This window comes from Festucalex cinctus, chromosome 15, assembly GCF_051991245.1.
Source record: "Festucalex cinctus isolate MCC-2025b chromosome 15, RoL_Fcin_1.0, whole genome shotgun sequence".
Classification (NCBI taxonomy): Eukaryota; Metazoa; Chordata; class Actinopteri; order Syngnathiformes; family Syngnathidae; genus Festucalex; species Festucalex cinctus.
The window spans coordinates 5,511,440-5,526,646 of record NC_135425.1 but is presented as its reverse complement, the minus strand read 5'-3'; positions in this window follow the sequence as shown (position 1 = coordinate 5,526,646).

Below are 15,207 nucleotides of genomic sequence, written 5' to 3'. Positions count from 1 at the left end.
AGGAGGGGTTCGTTAAAATATGACCCCTGAAAAAGGCCACAAAAAATGGCAACAAATCCCATCATAAATCAAAATGGCAGACTTCCTGTTTGGTTTAGCACATGGTTCCAAGAGACTTTTTTGTACATCATGGGCTCTTATGTATGCCTGCAAATTATCATAGCGCTAGGTGAAACGTACAACCGGGAATGCTTCGTTAAAGAGGAGTTTTTAGCTCAAAATGTGATGCCCGGCCCCTGGGGGACTTCCTGTTGGTTTAGCACATGGCACCAAGAGACTTTTTTGTACATCCTGGGCTGTTACATATGTCTACAATTTTTCGTCGCTCTAGCTGCTTCGTACAACTGGGAATGCTTCATTAAGAAGGATTTTTTTCCTTTGCAAAAAGTGCATGCCACGACAACAGCGTGCGACGAAATAAAAAGCTTTCAATAACTTTTCATCGTCAACATCTTAAGATGAATCACACCAAGTTTGAAGATGATCGGATAAACTCTGTAGGAGGAGTTCGTTAAAATAAGACCCCTATGAAATGGCCAAAAAAATGGCAACATGTTCCAAAGTAAATCAAAATGGCAGACTTCCTGTTAGGTTTAGCATATGGTTCAAAAAGAGTTTTTTGTACCTCGAGGGCTGTTACATATGTCTTCAAATTTTGGTCACTCTAGGTGAAACGTACAGCCGGAAATGCTTCATTAAGTAAAAATTTTGAAATGCAAAATTTGATGCCCTGCCTCTGGCGGACTTCCTGTTAGGTTTAGCATATGGCACCAACAGGCTTTTTTGTAGATCATAGTCTGTTACATATGTGTACCAATTTTCCTAGCTCTAGATTAAACGTATAACCGGCAATACTTCAGATGAAACATGCCAAAGAATGAAGACAATCTGATAAGTTTTGTAGAAAATATGAGGCCTATAAAAGGCCCCCAAAAAATGGCTACAAATAGCAAAGTAAATCAAAATGCCGGACTTCCTGTTTGGCTTAGCATATGGTTCTAAAAGACTTTTTTTGTACATCGTGGGCTCTTATGTATGCCTCCAAATTATCATAGCGCTAGGTGAAAGGTACAACCGGGAATGCTTCGTTAAAGAGGAGTTTTTTAGCTCAAAAAGTGATGCCCGGCCCTTGCGGGACTTCCTGTTGGGTTTAGCACAAAGCAGCAAGAGACTTTTTTGTACATCGTGGGCTGTTACATATGTCTACAAATTTTCGTAGCTCTAGCTGCTTCGTACAACTGAGAATTCTTCATTAAGAAGAATTTTTTTCCTTTGCAAACAAGTGCATGCCACGACAACAGCGTGCAGCGAAATAAAAAGCTTTCAATAACTTTTCATCTTCAACATCTTAAGATGAATCACACCAAGTTTGAAGATGATCGGATAAACTCTGTAAGAGGAGTTCGTTAAAATAGGACCGCTATGAAATGGCCAAAAAAATGGGAACACGTTCCAAAGTCAATCAAAATGGTGGACTTTCTGTTAGGTTTAGCATATGGTTAAAAAGAGTTTTTTGTACCTTGAGGGCTGTTACATATGTCTTTAAATTTTGGTAACTCTAGGTGAAACGTACAGCCGGGAATGCTTCATTAAGTAAGAATTTTGAAACTCAAAATTTGATGCCCCGCCTCTGGCGGACTTCCTGTTGGGTTTAGCATATGGCACCAACAGACTTTTTTGTAGGTCATAGTCTGTTACATATGTGTACCAATTTTCGTAGCTCTAGGTTAAACATACAACCGGCAATACTACGTTTAGTAAGAGTTTTGAAACTCTAAATTTGATGCCCCACCGCCGTCATATAGTATGTCGAAAACTTTAGATTTTTTACCATGGTGTTGTCCCAGGTCTTGAGATGGTACATCCCAAGTTTGAAGTCAATTGGATTAACCGTGTAGGAGAAGCAGGCAAAAGTATGACCCCTGTAAATGTGCAAAAATTGGCCAAAATTGGACATTTAAATACTCATATCTCACTTCCTGTCTATTTTAGGGTACACACATCAAAGAGGTTTTTGTTCATCTGGATGTGCTACAGGTGCCACACAATTTTCATAGCCGTCGGACAATCGTAGCGGGCCAGGGATCTGTTTAACCTATGTAGGTGGCGCTATGGAGCCATTTTTCTGTTATCACCTATGGCGACTTTAAAATATCAAATTTTTCGCCAGGCCTGACGTGTGTGTAAAGTTTGGTGAGTTTTCGTTCACGTTTAGTGTCTCAAAAATGTGATTGTTTGCGGAAAAGAATAATAACAAAAAATAAAAAGAAGAATAATAAGAATTCCTTGAAAAACAATAGGGACCTCGCAGCGGTCGCTGCTCGGGCCCTAATAAGAATTCCTACAAAAACAATAGGGCCTCGCAGCGGCACCGCCGCCGCCGCTGCTCGGGCCCTAATAATAATAATAATAATAATAATAATAATAATAATTTTTACAAAAACAATAGGGACCTCGCAGCGGTCGCTGCTCGGGCCCTAATAATAACTAGAGCTGCGAGCAGCTATAAAGGGCCCTCGCAGCCCGGGCCACGTTGGAGTCCTTGCACGTTGGGGTACTTGCACGTTAGGGTACTGGCACGTTGGGGTACTGGCATATTGGAAGCAAAATTTCTTTGAAAATGGCATAATAAACGTTTACATGTAGAATATTTTTTTTGCCAGTGTGTATCAAGCTCAACGGGTTTTGGGGATTGTTAAGACCTGCAAAAATCTGCGTCCTTTTTTATTTTTAGGCAATGAGTTGCCCTGATTGGTATTTTTTGTAAAAGTGTATATATACATCATCGCTCGTTGTACTCATTGCACAATGTTACTTTTATTGTCCAAAGGAGCAATCAAAAATGAATAAAACAAAATGGAAACGTACATACGTTTGGATCGGTGTGAAGCCAGTGAACAATTTGAGTGGTGGAAACTAAAAGAATATTCAGAAATGACTTAGTCATCACACTTAGAATGAGTTTACATTTTTTGTACAAAATACCGTATGTGGGTTTTTTTTTTTATATAAGCCTCAAGGGCAAGGTGGCGCTGTATTTATAACTGAATGTTGTCATCGAGATACCTTCAGGCCTTGATTATAAGCATACATGTCAAGTGTGGGATTTTTTTTGGAGCATGTACCGTGGAGTTATTAAGCATATCCTTCATTCACGATATTGCTTTTAATGTCCACAGAGGCTATCAAAAATAAATAAAAATATATATATATGTTTGGATAAGTCTGATGCCAGTGAACATTTTGAGTGGTGGAAACTAAAAGAATATTCATAAATGACTTAGTTATCACACTTAGAATGAGTTTACATTTTTTGTACAAAATACCATATGTGGGGTATTTTTTTTTTATGCCTCAAGGGCTAGGTGGCGCTGCATATATAACTGAATGTTGTCATAGAGATAGCTTCAGGCCTTGACGATAAACATACATGTCAAGTTTGGGATTTTTTGGAGCATGTACCGGGGAGTTATTAAGCATATCCTTTTTCAGTGCGAAACACAAATTTTGATGCCCCGCCTTCATCATATAGTATTTAGAAAGGTCAAGATTTTTCCCCCTGTCGTTGGCTCAGGTCTTGACATGGTCCAGGTCAAGTCTTAACTCAGTCAGATGAAACGTGTAGGAGAAGTGGGCAAAAGTCTGCCCCCTGTGAATGTGCAAAAATAGTCAAAAATGGGACATTCAAAAATTCGTAGCCAACTTCCTGTTCATTTTAGCATATGGGTCCAAGAGACTTTTTTGTAGGTCTTCGGCTCCCTCATACACCTAAAAATATTCGTCGTTCTTGCTTAAACGTACAACCGGGGCTGCTTCGTTAAAAACTTCTCGGGGGCGCTATTGAGTCATTTTTGTAAAAATAGCACAATCAACAATAAAATATTGCTCATTTTACCAGGCCAAATGTGTGTGCCAAGTTTCATGAGTTTCTGTGCATGTTTAGACCCTCAAAACTGGCGTTGTTTTCTTGGCGAACAGCGCTTAGCCACACCCACAGCAATTCGCGAAAACTCACAAACTTCGTGTTGTGACATCATGAAGGCCGAAACCCTCATCTGGGAAAATATGAGGTAGGTCCAGTTAACGTGTTTGGAGAAAAACGTAGAAGAAAATTCGTAAGAAAAAAAATTGCCACTCGGTGGCGCTATCAGTTAGATGAAATATAAGTCAGTAGATGTCTTTAGGGCTGGACTCTCATCAAATGTGTGAAATTTTGAGAAGATAGGATCATCTCGGTCAAGTTAATGCAGCTTTTATTTTCACGAAAAATCTTCAGACTTTGCGCCACCGTAGCGGCCACGCCCTTTGGCGAAAAGTTACAATATTCGGTGTGGGGCATGATCAACATCTTAAGGCTTTTCTGACCAATTTTCAAATGGATCCCTTCAACAAGCTCAGCACAGTAGCTAAAAACGTAAAGTATGACATTTATTGTAACCACTAGGTGGCGCTATATGTATAACTGAATTTTATCATATAGATGTTTTCAGGCCGTGACTATTACGTTGCCTGAGAAGTTTGAGATTTTTTGGAGCTTGAACATGGGAGTTATTAAGCATTTGCTCTTTCTGGACAAATGAAATTTTAAAGGCAATATTTGATGCCCCGCCCCGTCATATAGTATTTCAAAAAGGCAAGATGTTTTGCCCAGTTGTTCTCTCAGGTCTTGAGATGATAAATGCCAAGTTTGAAGTCAATTGGATGAAAAATGTTTGCAAAGGGGGAAAAAGCATGACCACAGTGAATGTGCCAAAATAGGCCAAAATTGGACATTAAAAAATTCATAGCTCACTTCCTGTACATTTTAGCTACATGGTCCCAATAGACCTTTTTGTGCGTCTCGGGGTGCTACACGTGCCTGCCAATTTTTGTTGCTCTAGCTCAAACGTGCCGGGCTTGGTTTTTATTTTTCTACGCTAGGGGGCGCTATCGAGTCGCATTGTTATGACGACTTAATAATATCAAATTTTTCGCCGGGCCTGAGGAGTGTGCAAAGTTCGGTGAGTTTTCGTGAATGTTTAGGTACCCAAAATCGCGATCGTTTGCGGAGAATAAAGAAGAATAATAATAATAATAATAATAATAATAATAATAATAATAATAATAATTTTTACAAAAACAATAGGGACCTCGCAGCGGTCGCTGCTCGGGCCCTAATAATAATAACTAGAGCTGCGAGCAGCTATAAAGGGCCCTCGCAGCCCGGGCCACGTTAGAGTCCTTGCACGTTGGGGTACTTGCACGTTAGGGTACTGGCACGTTGGGGTACTGGCATATTGGAAGCACAATTTCTTTGAAAATGGCATAATAAACGTTTACATGTAGAATATTTTTTTTGCCAGTGTGTATCAAGCTCAACGGCTTTTGGGGATTGTTAAGACCTGCAAAAATCTGCGTCCTTTTTTATTTTTAGGCAATGAGTTGCCCTGATTGGTATTTTTTGTAAAAGTGTATATATACATCATCGCTCGTTGTACTCATTGCACAATGTTACTTTTATTGTCCAAAGGGCCAATCAAAAATGAATAAAACAAAATGGAAACGTACATACGTTTGGATCGGTGTGAAGCCAGTGAACAATTTGAGTGGTGGAAACTAAAAGAATATTCATAAATGACTTAGTCATCACACTTAGAATGAGTTTACATTTTTTGTACAAAATACCGTATGTGGTTTTTTTTTTTTTTTATATAAGCCTCAAGGGCTAGGTGGCGCTGTATTTATAACTGAATGTTGTCATCGAGATACCTTCAGGCCTTGATTATAAGCATACATGTCAAGTGTGGGATTTTTTTTGGAGCATGTACCGTGGAGTTATTAAGCATATCCTTCATTCACGATATTGCTTTTAATGTCCACAGAGGCTATCAAAAATAAATAAAAATATATATATGTTTGGATAAGTCTGATGCCAGTGAACATTTTGAGTGGTGGAAACTAAAAGAATATTCATAAATGACTTAGTTATCACACTTAGAATGAGTTTACATTTTTTGTACAAAATACCGTATGTGGGGTATTTTTTTTTTATGCCTCAAGGGCTAGGTGGTGCTGCATATATAACTGAATGTTGTCATAGAGATAGCTTCAGGCCTTGACGATAAACATACATGTCAAGTTTGGGATTTTTTGGAGCATGTACCGGGGAGTTATTAAGCATATCCTTTTTCAGTGCGAAACACAAATTTTGATGCCCCGCCTTCATCATATAGTATTTCGAAAGGTCAAGATTATTCCCCCTGTCGTTGGCTCAGGTCTTGACATGGTCCAGGTCAAGTCTTAACTCAGTCAGATGAAACGTGTCGGAGAAGTGAATGTGAATGTGCAAAAATAGTCAAAAATGGGACATTCAAAAATTCGTAGCTAACTTCCTGTTCATTTTAGCATATGGGTCCAAGAGACTTTTTTGTAGGTCTTGGGCTCCCTCATACACCTAAAAATATTCGTCGTTCTTGCTTAAACGTACAACCGCGGCTGCTTCGTTAAAAACCTCTCGGGGGCGCTATTGAGTCATTTTTGTAAAAATAGCACAATCAACAATAAAATATTGCTCATTTTACCAGGCCAGATGTGTGTGCCAAGTTTCAGGAGTTTTTGTGCCAGTTTAGGCCCTCAAAACTGGCGTTGTTTTCTTGGCGAACAGCGCTTAGCCACGCCCACAGCAATTCGCGAAAACTCATAAACTTCGTGTTGTGACATCATGAAGGCCGAAACCCTCATCTGAGCAAATATGAGGTAGGTCCAGTTAACGTGTTTGGAGAAAAACGTAGAAGAAAATTCGTAAGAAAAAAAATTGCCACTAGGTGGCGCTATCAGTTAGATGAAATATAAGTTAGTAGATGTCTTTAGGGCTGGACTCTCATCAAATGTGTGAAATTTTGAGAAGATAGGATCATCTCGGTCAAGTTAATGCAGCTTTTATTTTCACAAAAAATCTTCAGACTTTGCGTCACCATAGCGGCCACGCCCTTTGGCGAAAAGTTACAATATTCGGTGTGGGGCATGATCAACATCTTAAGGCTTTTCTGACCAATTTTCAAATGGATCCCTTCAACAAGCTCAGCACAGTAGCTAAAAACGTAAAGTATGACATTTATTGTAACCACTAGGTGGCGCTATATGTATAACTGAATTTTATCATATAGATGTTTTCAGGCCGTGACTATTACGTTGCCTGAGAAGTTTGAGATTTTTTGGAGCTTGAACATGGGAGTTATTAAGCATTTGCTCTTTCTGGACAAATGAAATTTTAAGGGCAATATTTGATGCCCCGCCCCCGTCATATAGTATTTCAAAAAGGCAAGATGTTTTGCCCAGTTGTTCTCTCAGGTCTTGAGATGATAAATGCCAAGTTTGAAGTCAATTGGATGAAAAATGTTTGCAAAGGGGGAAAAAGCATGACCACAGTGAATGTGCCAAAATAGGCCAAAATTGGACATTAAAAAATTCATAGCTCACTTCCTGTACATTTTAGCTACATGGTCCCAATAGACTTTTTTGTGCGTCTCGGGGTGCTACACCTGCCTGCCAATTTTTGTTGCTCTAGCTCAAACGTGCCGGGCTTGGTTTTTATTTTTCTACGCTAGGGGGCGCTATCGAGTCGCATTGTTATGACGACTTAATAATATCAAATTTTTCGCCGGGCCTGAGGAGTGTGCAAAGTTCGGTGAGTTTTCGTGAATGTTTAGGTACCCAAAATCGCGATCGTTTGCGGAGAATAAAGAAGAAGAAGAAGAAGAAGAATAATAATAATAATAATAATAATAATAATAATAATAATAATTTTTACAAAAACAATAGGGACCTCGCAGCGGTCGCTGCTCGGGCCCTAATAATAATAATAATTTTTACAAAAACAATAGGGACCTCGCAGCGGTCGCTGCTCGGGCCCTAATAACTAGAGCTGCGAGCAGCTATAAAGGGCCCTCGCAGCCCGGGCCACGTTGGGGTCCTTGCACGTTGGGGTACTGGCATATTGGAAGCAAAATTTCTTTGAAAATGGCATAATAAACATTTACATGTAGAATATTTTTTTTTGCCAGTGTGTGTCAAGCTCAACGGGTTTTGGTGGTTGTTAAGACCTGCAAAAATCAGCGTCCTTTTTTATTTTTAGGCAATGAGTTGCCCTGATTGGTATTTTTTGTAAAAGTGTATATACACATCATCGCTCGTTGTACTCATTGCACAATGTTACTTTTATTGTCCAAAGGGGCAATCAAAAATGAATAAAACAAAATGGAAACGTACATACGTTTGGATCGGTGTGAAGCCAGTGAACAATTTGAGTGGTGGAAACTAAAAGAATATTTATAAATGACTTAGTTATCACACTTAGAATGAGTGTACATTTTTTGTACAAAACACCGTATGTGTTTTTTTTTATATATATATATATATATATAAATGCCTCAAGGGCTAGGTGGCGCTGTATTTATAACTGAATGTTGTCATAGAGATACCTTCAGGCCTTGATTATAAGCATACATGTCAAGTGTGGGATTTTTTTTGGAGCATGTACCGTGGAGTTATTAAGCATATCCTTCATTCACGATATTGCTTTTAATGTCCATAAAGGCTATCAAAAATAAATAAAAATATATATATGTTTGGATAAGTCTGATGCCAGTGAACATTTTGAGTGGTGGAAACTAAAAGAATATTCATAAATGACTTAGTTATCACACTTAGAATGAGTTTACATTTTTTGTACAAAATACCGTATGTGGGGTATTTTTTTTTTATGCCTCAAGGGCTAGGTGGCGCTGCATATATAACTGAATGTTGTCATAGAGATAACTTCATGCCTTGACGATAAACATACATGTCAAGTTTGGGATTTTTTGGAGCATGTACCGGGGAGTTATCAAGCATATCCTTTTTCATTGCGAAACACAAATTTTGATGCCCTGCCCTCATCATATAGTATTTTGAAAAGTCAAAATTTTTCCCCCTGTCGTTGGCTCAGGTCTTGACATGGTCCAGGCCAAGTCTTAACTCAGTCGGATGAAACGTGTAGGAGAAGTGGGCAAAAGTCTGCCCCCTGTGAATGTGCAAAAATCGTCAAAAATGGGACATTCAAAAATTCGTAGCTCACTTCCTGTTCATTTTAGCATATGGGTACAAGAGACTTTTTTGTAGGTCTTGGGCTCCCTCATACACCTAAAAATATTCGTCGTTCTTGCTTAAACGTACAACTGGGGCTGTTTCGTTAAAGATTTCTAGGGGGCGCTATTGAGTCATTTTTGTAAAAATAGCACAATCGGCGATAAAAAATTGCTCATTTTGCCAGGCCAGCTGTGTGTGCCAAGTTTCGTGTGTTTCTGTGCCAGTTTAGGCCCTCAAAATTGGCGTTGTTTTCTTGGCGAACAGCGCTTAGCCACGCCCACAGCGACTCGCGAAAACTCACAAACTTCGTGTTGTGACATCATGAAGGCCGAAACCCTCCTCTGAGCAAATATGAGGTAGGTCCAGTTAACGTGTTTGGAGAAAAACGTAGAAGAAAATTCGTAAGAAAAAAATTTGCCACTAGGTGGCGCTATCAATTAGATGAAATGTAAGTTAGTAGATGTCTTTAGAGCTGGACTCTCATCAAATGTGTGAAATTTTGAGAAGATAGGATCATCTCGGTCAAGTTAATGCAGCTTTTATTGTCACGAAAAATCTTCAGATTTTGCGTCACCGTAGCGGCCACGCCCTTTGGCGAAAAGTTACAATATTCGGTGTGGGGCATCATCAACATCTTAAGGCTTTTCTGACCAATTTTCAACTGGATCCCTTCAACGAGCTCAGCACAGTAGCTAAAAACGTAAACTATGACATTTATTGTAACCACTAGGTGGCGCTATATGTATGACTGAATTTTGTCATATAGATGTTTTCAGGCCGTGACTATTACGTTGCCTGAGAAGTTTGAGATTTTTTGGAGCTTGTACATGGGAGTTATTCAGCATTTGCTCTTTCTGGAAAAATGAAATTTTAAAGGCAATATTTGATGCCCCGCCCCCGTCATATAGTATTTCGAAAAGGCAAGACTTTTTGTCCAACTGTTCTCTTAGGTCTTGAGATGATAAATGCCAAGTTTGAAGTCAATGGGATGAAAAATGTTTGCATAGGGGGAAAAAGCATGACCACAGTGAATGTGCCAAAATAGGCCAAAGTTGGACATTAAAAAATTCATAGCTCACTTCCTGTACATTTTAGCTACATGGTCCCAATAGACTTTTTTGTGCGTCTCGGGGTGCTACACGTGCCTGCCAATTTTCGTTGCTCTAGCTCAAACGTGCCGGGCTTGGTTTTTATTTTTCTATGCTAGGGGGCGCTATAGAGTCGCGTTGTTATAACGACTTCATAATATCAAATTTTTCGCCGGACCTGAGGAGTGTGCAAAGTTCGGTGAGTTTTCGTGAATATTTAGGTACCCAAAATCGCGATTGTTTGCGGAGAATAAAGAAGAAGAAGAAGAATAATAACTAGAGCTGCGAGCAGCTATAAAGGGCCCTCGCAGCCCGGACCACATTGGGGTCCTTGCACGTTGGGGTACTTGCACGTTGGGGAACTTGCACATTGGGGTACTGGCACATTGGAAGCAGAATTTCTTTGAAAATGGCATGATAAACATGTGGACTTTTTTTTTTTTTTTTGCCAGGTGTGATGAGTGTGTCAAGCTCAATGGGTTTTGGTGATTGTTAAGATCTGCAAAAATCAGCGTCTTTTTTTTTATTTTTAGGCAATGAGTTGCTCTGATTGGTATTTTTCGTAAAAGTATATATACACACATCATCGCTCGTACTCATTGCACAATGTTGCTTTTATTGTCCATAGAGGCGATAAAAATAAAAAATAAAAATAAATAAAAAATACATATGTTTGGATCGGTCTGATACCAGTGAACATATTGAGTTGTGGAAAGTAAAAGAATATTCATAAATGACTTAGTTATCACACTTACAATGAGTTTACAATTTTTGCAAAAATACCGTAAGTGAGGCATTTTTTTTTATGCCTCAAGGACTAGGTGGCGCTGTATTTATAACTGAATTTTGTCATAGAGATACCTTCAGGCCTTGACTCTAAATATACATTTCAAATATGGGATTTTTTGGAGCATGTACCTGGGAGTTATTAAGCATAGCCTTCATTCACGATATTGCTTTTAATGTCCATAGAGGCTATCAAAAATACATAAAACTAAATAACAAAAATATGTATGTTTGGTTAGGTCTGATGCCAGTGAATATTTTGAGTGGTGGAAGGTAAAAGAATATTCCTAAATGACTTAGTTATCACACTTAGAATGAGTTTACATTTTTTGTACAAAATACCGTAAGTGGGGTATTTTTTTTTCATGCCTCAAGGGCTAGGTGGCGCTGCATATATAACTGAATGTTGTCATAGAGATACCTTCAGGCCTTGACGATAAACATACATGTCAAGTTTGGGATTTTTTGGAGCATGTATCGGGGAGTTATTAAGCATATCCTTTTTCAGTGCGAAACACAAATTTTGATGCCCCGCCCTCATCATATAGTATTTCCAAAAGTCAAGATTTTTCCGTCTGTTGTTGGCTCAGGTCTTGGCATGGTCCAGGTCAAGTCATAAGTCAGTCGGATAAAACGTGTAGGAGAAGTGGGCAAAAGTATGCCCTCTGAAAATGTGCAAAAATCGTAAAAAATGGGACATTCAAAAATTCGTAGCTCACTTCCTGTTCATTTTAGCATATGGGTCCAAGAGACTTTTTTGTAGGTCTTTGGCTCCCTCATACACGTAAAAATTTTCGTAGATCTTGCTTAAACATACAATCGGGGCTGCTTCGTTAAAAATTTCTAGGGGGCGCTATTGAGTCATTTTTGTAAAAATAGCACAATCAACAATAAAATATTGTTCATTTTACCAGGCCAGATGTGTGTGCCAAGTTTCATGAGTTTCTGCGCATGTTTAGAACCTCAAAACTGGCGTTGTTTTCTTGGCGAACAGTGCTTAGCCACGCCCACAGCGATTCGCGAAAACTCACAAACTTCGTGTTGTGACATCATGAAGGCCGAAACCCTCATCTGAGCAAATATGAGGTTGGTCCAGTTAACGTGTTTGGAGAAAAAATGTACAAGAAAATTCGTAAGAAAAAAAATTGCCACTAGGTGGCGCTATCAGTAAGATGAAATATAAGTTCGTAGATGTCTTTAGGGCTGGACTCTCATCAAATGTGTGAAATTTTGAGAAGATAGGATCATCTCGGTCAAGTTCATGCAGCTTTTATTGTCACGAAAAATCTTCAGACTTTGCGGCACCGTAGCGGCCACGCCCTTTGGCGAAAAGTTACAATATTCGGTGTTGGGCATGATCAACATCTTAAGGCTTTTCTGACCAACTTTCAACTGGATCCCTTCAACGAGCTCAGCGCAGTAGCTAAAAACGTAAAGTATGACATTTATTGTCACCACTAGGTGGCGCTATATGTATAACTGAATTTTATCATATAGATGTTTTCAGGCCGTGACTATTACGTTGCCTGAGAAGTTTGAGATTTTTTGGAGCTTGAACATGGGAGTTATTAAGCATTTGCTCTTTCTGGACAAATGAAATTTTAAAGACAATATTTGATGCCCCGCCCCCATCATATAGTATTTCAAAAAGGCAAGACTTTTTGCCCAGTTGTTCTCTCAGGTCTTGAGATGATAAATGCCAAGTTTGATGTGAATTGGATGAAAAATGTTTGCAGAGGGGGAAAAAGCATGACCACAGTGAATGTGCCAAAATAGGCCAAAATTGGACATAAAAAAATTCATAGCTCATTTCCTGTACATTTTAGCTACATGGTCCCAATAGACTTTTTTGTGCGTCTCGGGGTGCTACACGTGTCTGCCAATTTTCGTTGCTCTAGCTCAAACGTGCCAGGCTTGGTTTTTATTTTTCTACGCTAGGGGGCGCTATAGAGTCGCGTTGTTATGACGACTTCATAATATCAAATTTTTCGCCGGGCCTGAGGAGTGTGCAAAGTTTGGTGAGTTTTCGTGAATGTTTAGGTACTCAAAAATGCGATCGTTTACGGAGAAGAAGAAGAAGAAGAAGAAGAAGAATAATAATAATAATAATAATAATTCGAACGAAAAACAATAGGGACCTCGCAGCGGTCGCTGCTCGGGCCCTAACTAGAGCTGCGAGCAGCTATAAAGGGCCCTCGCAGCCCGGGCCACGTTGGGGTCCTTGCACGTTGGGGTACTTGCACGTTGGGGTACTGGCACATTGGGGTACTGGCATATTGGAAGCAAAATTTCTTTGAAAATGGCATAATAAACGTTTACATGTAGAATATTTTTTTTGCCAGTGTGTGTCAAGCTCAACGGGTTTTGGTGATTGTTAAGACCTGCAAAAATCAGCGTCCTTTTTTATTTTTAGGCAATGAGTTGCCCTGATTGATATTTTTTTTTAAAGTGTATATATACATCATCGCTCGTTGTACTCATTGCACAATGTTACTTTTCTTGTCCAAAGGGGCAATCAAAAATGAATAAAACTAAATGGAAACGTACATACGTTTGGATCGGTGTGAAGCCAGTGAACAATTTGAGTGGTGGAAACTAAAAGAATATTCAGAAATGACTTAGTCATCACACTTAGAATGAGTTTAAATTTTTTTGTACAAAATACCGTATGTGTGTTTTTTTTTTTTTACATAAGCCTCAAGGGCTAGGTGGCGCTGTATTTATAACTGAATGTTGTCATCGAGATACCTTCAGGCCTTGATTATAAGCATACATGTCAAGTGTGGGATTTTTTTTGGAGCATGTACCGTGGAGTTATTAAGCATATCCTTCATTCACGATATTGCTTTTAATGTCCACAGAGGCTATCAAAAATAAATAAAAATATATATATGTTTGGATAAGTCTGATGCCAGTGACCATTTTGAGTGGTGGAAACTAAAAGAATATTCATAAATGACTTAGTTATCACACTTAGAATGAGTTTACATTTTTTGTACAAAATACCGTATGTGGGGTATTTTTTTTTTATGCCTCAAGGGCTAGGTGGCGCTGCATATATAACTGAATGTTGTCATAGAGATAGCTTCAGGCCTTGACGATAAACATACATGTCAAGTTTGGGATTTTTTGGAGCATGTAACGGGGAGTTATTAAGCATATCCTTTTTCAGTGCGAAACACAAATTTTGATGCCCCGCCTTCATCATATAGTATTTCGAAAGGTCAAGATTTTTCCCCCTGTCGTTGGCTCAGGTCTTGACATGGTCCAGGTCAAGTCTTAACTCAGTCAGATGAAACGTGTAGGAGAAGTGGGCAAAAGTCTGCGCCCTGTGAATGTGCAAAAATTGTCTAAAATGGGACATTCAAAAATTCGTAGCTCACTTCCTGTTCATTTTAGCATATGGGTACAAGAGACTTTTTTGTAGGTCTTGGGCTCCCTCATACACCTAAAAATATTCGTCGTTCTTGCTTAAACGTACAACCGGGGCTGCTTCGTTAAAAACTTCTAGGGGGCGCTATTGAGTCATTTTTGTAAAAATAGCACAATCAACAATAAAATATTGCTAATTTTACCAGGCCAGATGTGTGTGCCAAGTTTCATGAGTTTCTGTGCATGTTTAGACCCTCAAAACTGGCGTTGTTTTCTTGGCGAACAGCGCTTAGTCACACCCACAGCAATTCGCGAAAACTCACAAACTTCGTGTTGTGACATCATGAAGGCCGAAACCCTCATCTGAGCAAATATGAGGTAGGTCCAGTTAACGTGTTTGGAGAAAAACGTAGAAGAAAATTCGTAATAAAAAAAATTGCCACTAGGTGGCGCTATCAGTTAGATGAAATATAAGTCAGTAGATGTCTTTAGGGCTGGACTCTCATCAAATGTGTGAAATTTTGGGAAGATAGGATCATCTCGGTCAAGTTAATGCAGCTTTTATTTTCACGAAAAATCTTCAGACTTTGCGTCACCGTAGCGGCCACGCCCTTTGGCGAAAAGTTACAATATTCGGTGTGGGGCATGATCAACATCTTAAGGCTTTTCTGACCAATTTTCAAATGGATCCCTTCAACGAGCTCAGCGCAGTAGCTAAAAACGTAAAGTATGACATTTATTGTAACCACTAGGTGGCGCTATATGTATAACTGAATTTTATCATATAGATGTTTTCAGGCCGTGACTATTACGTTGCCTGAGAAGTTTGAGATTTTTTGGAGCTTGAACATGGGAG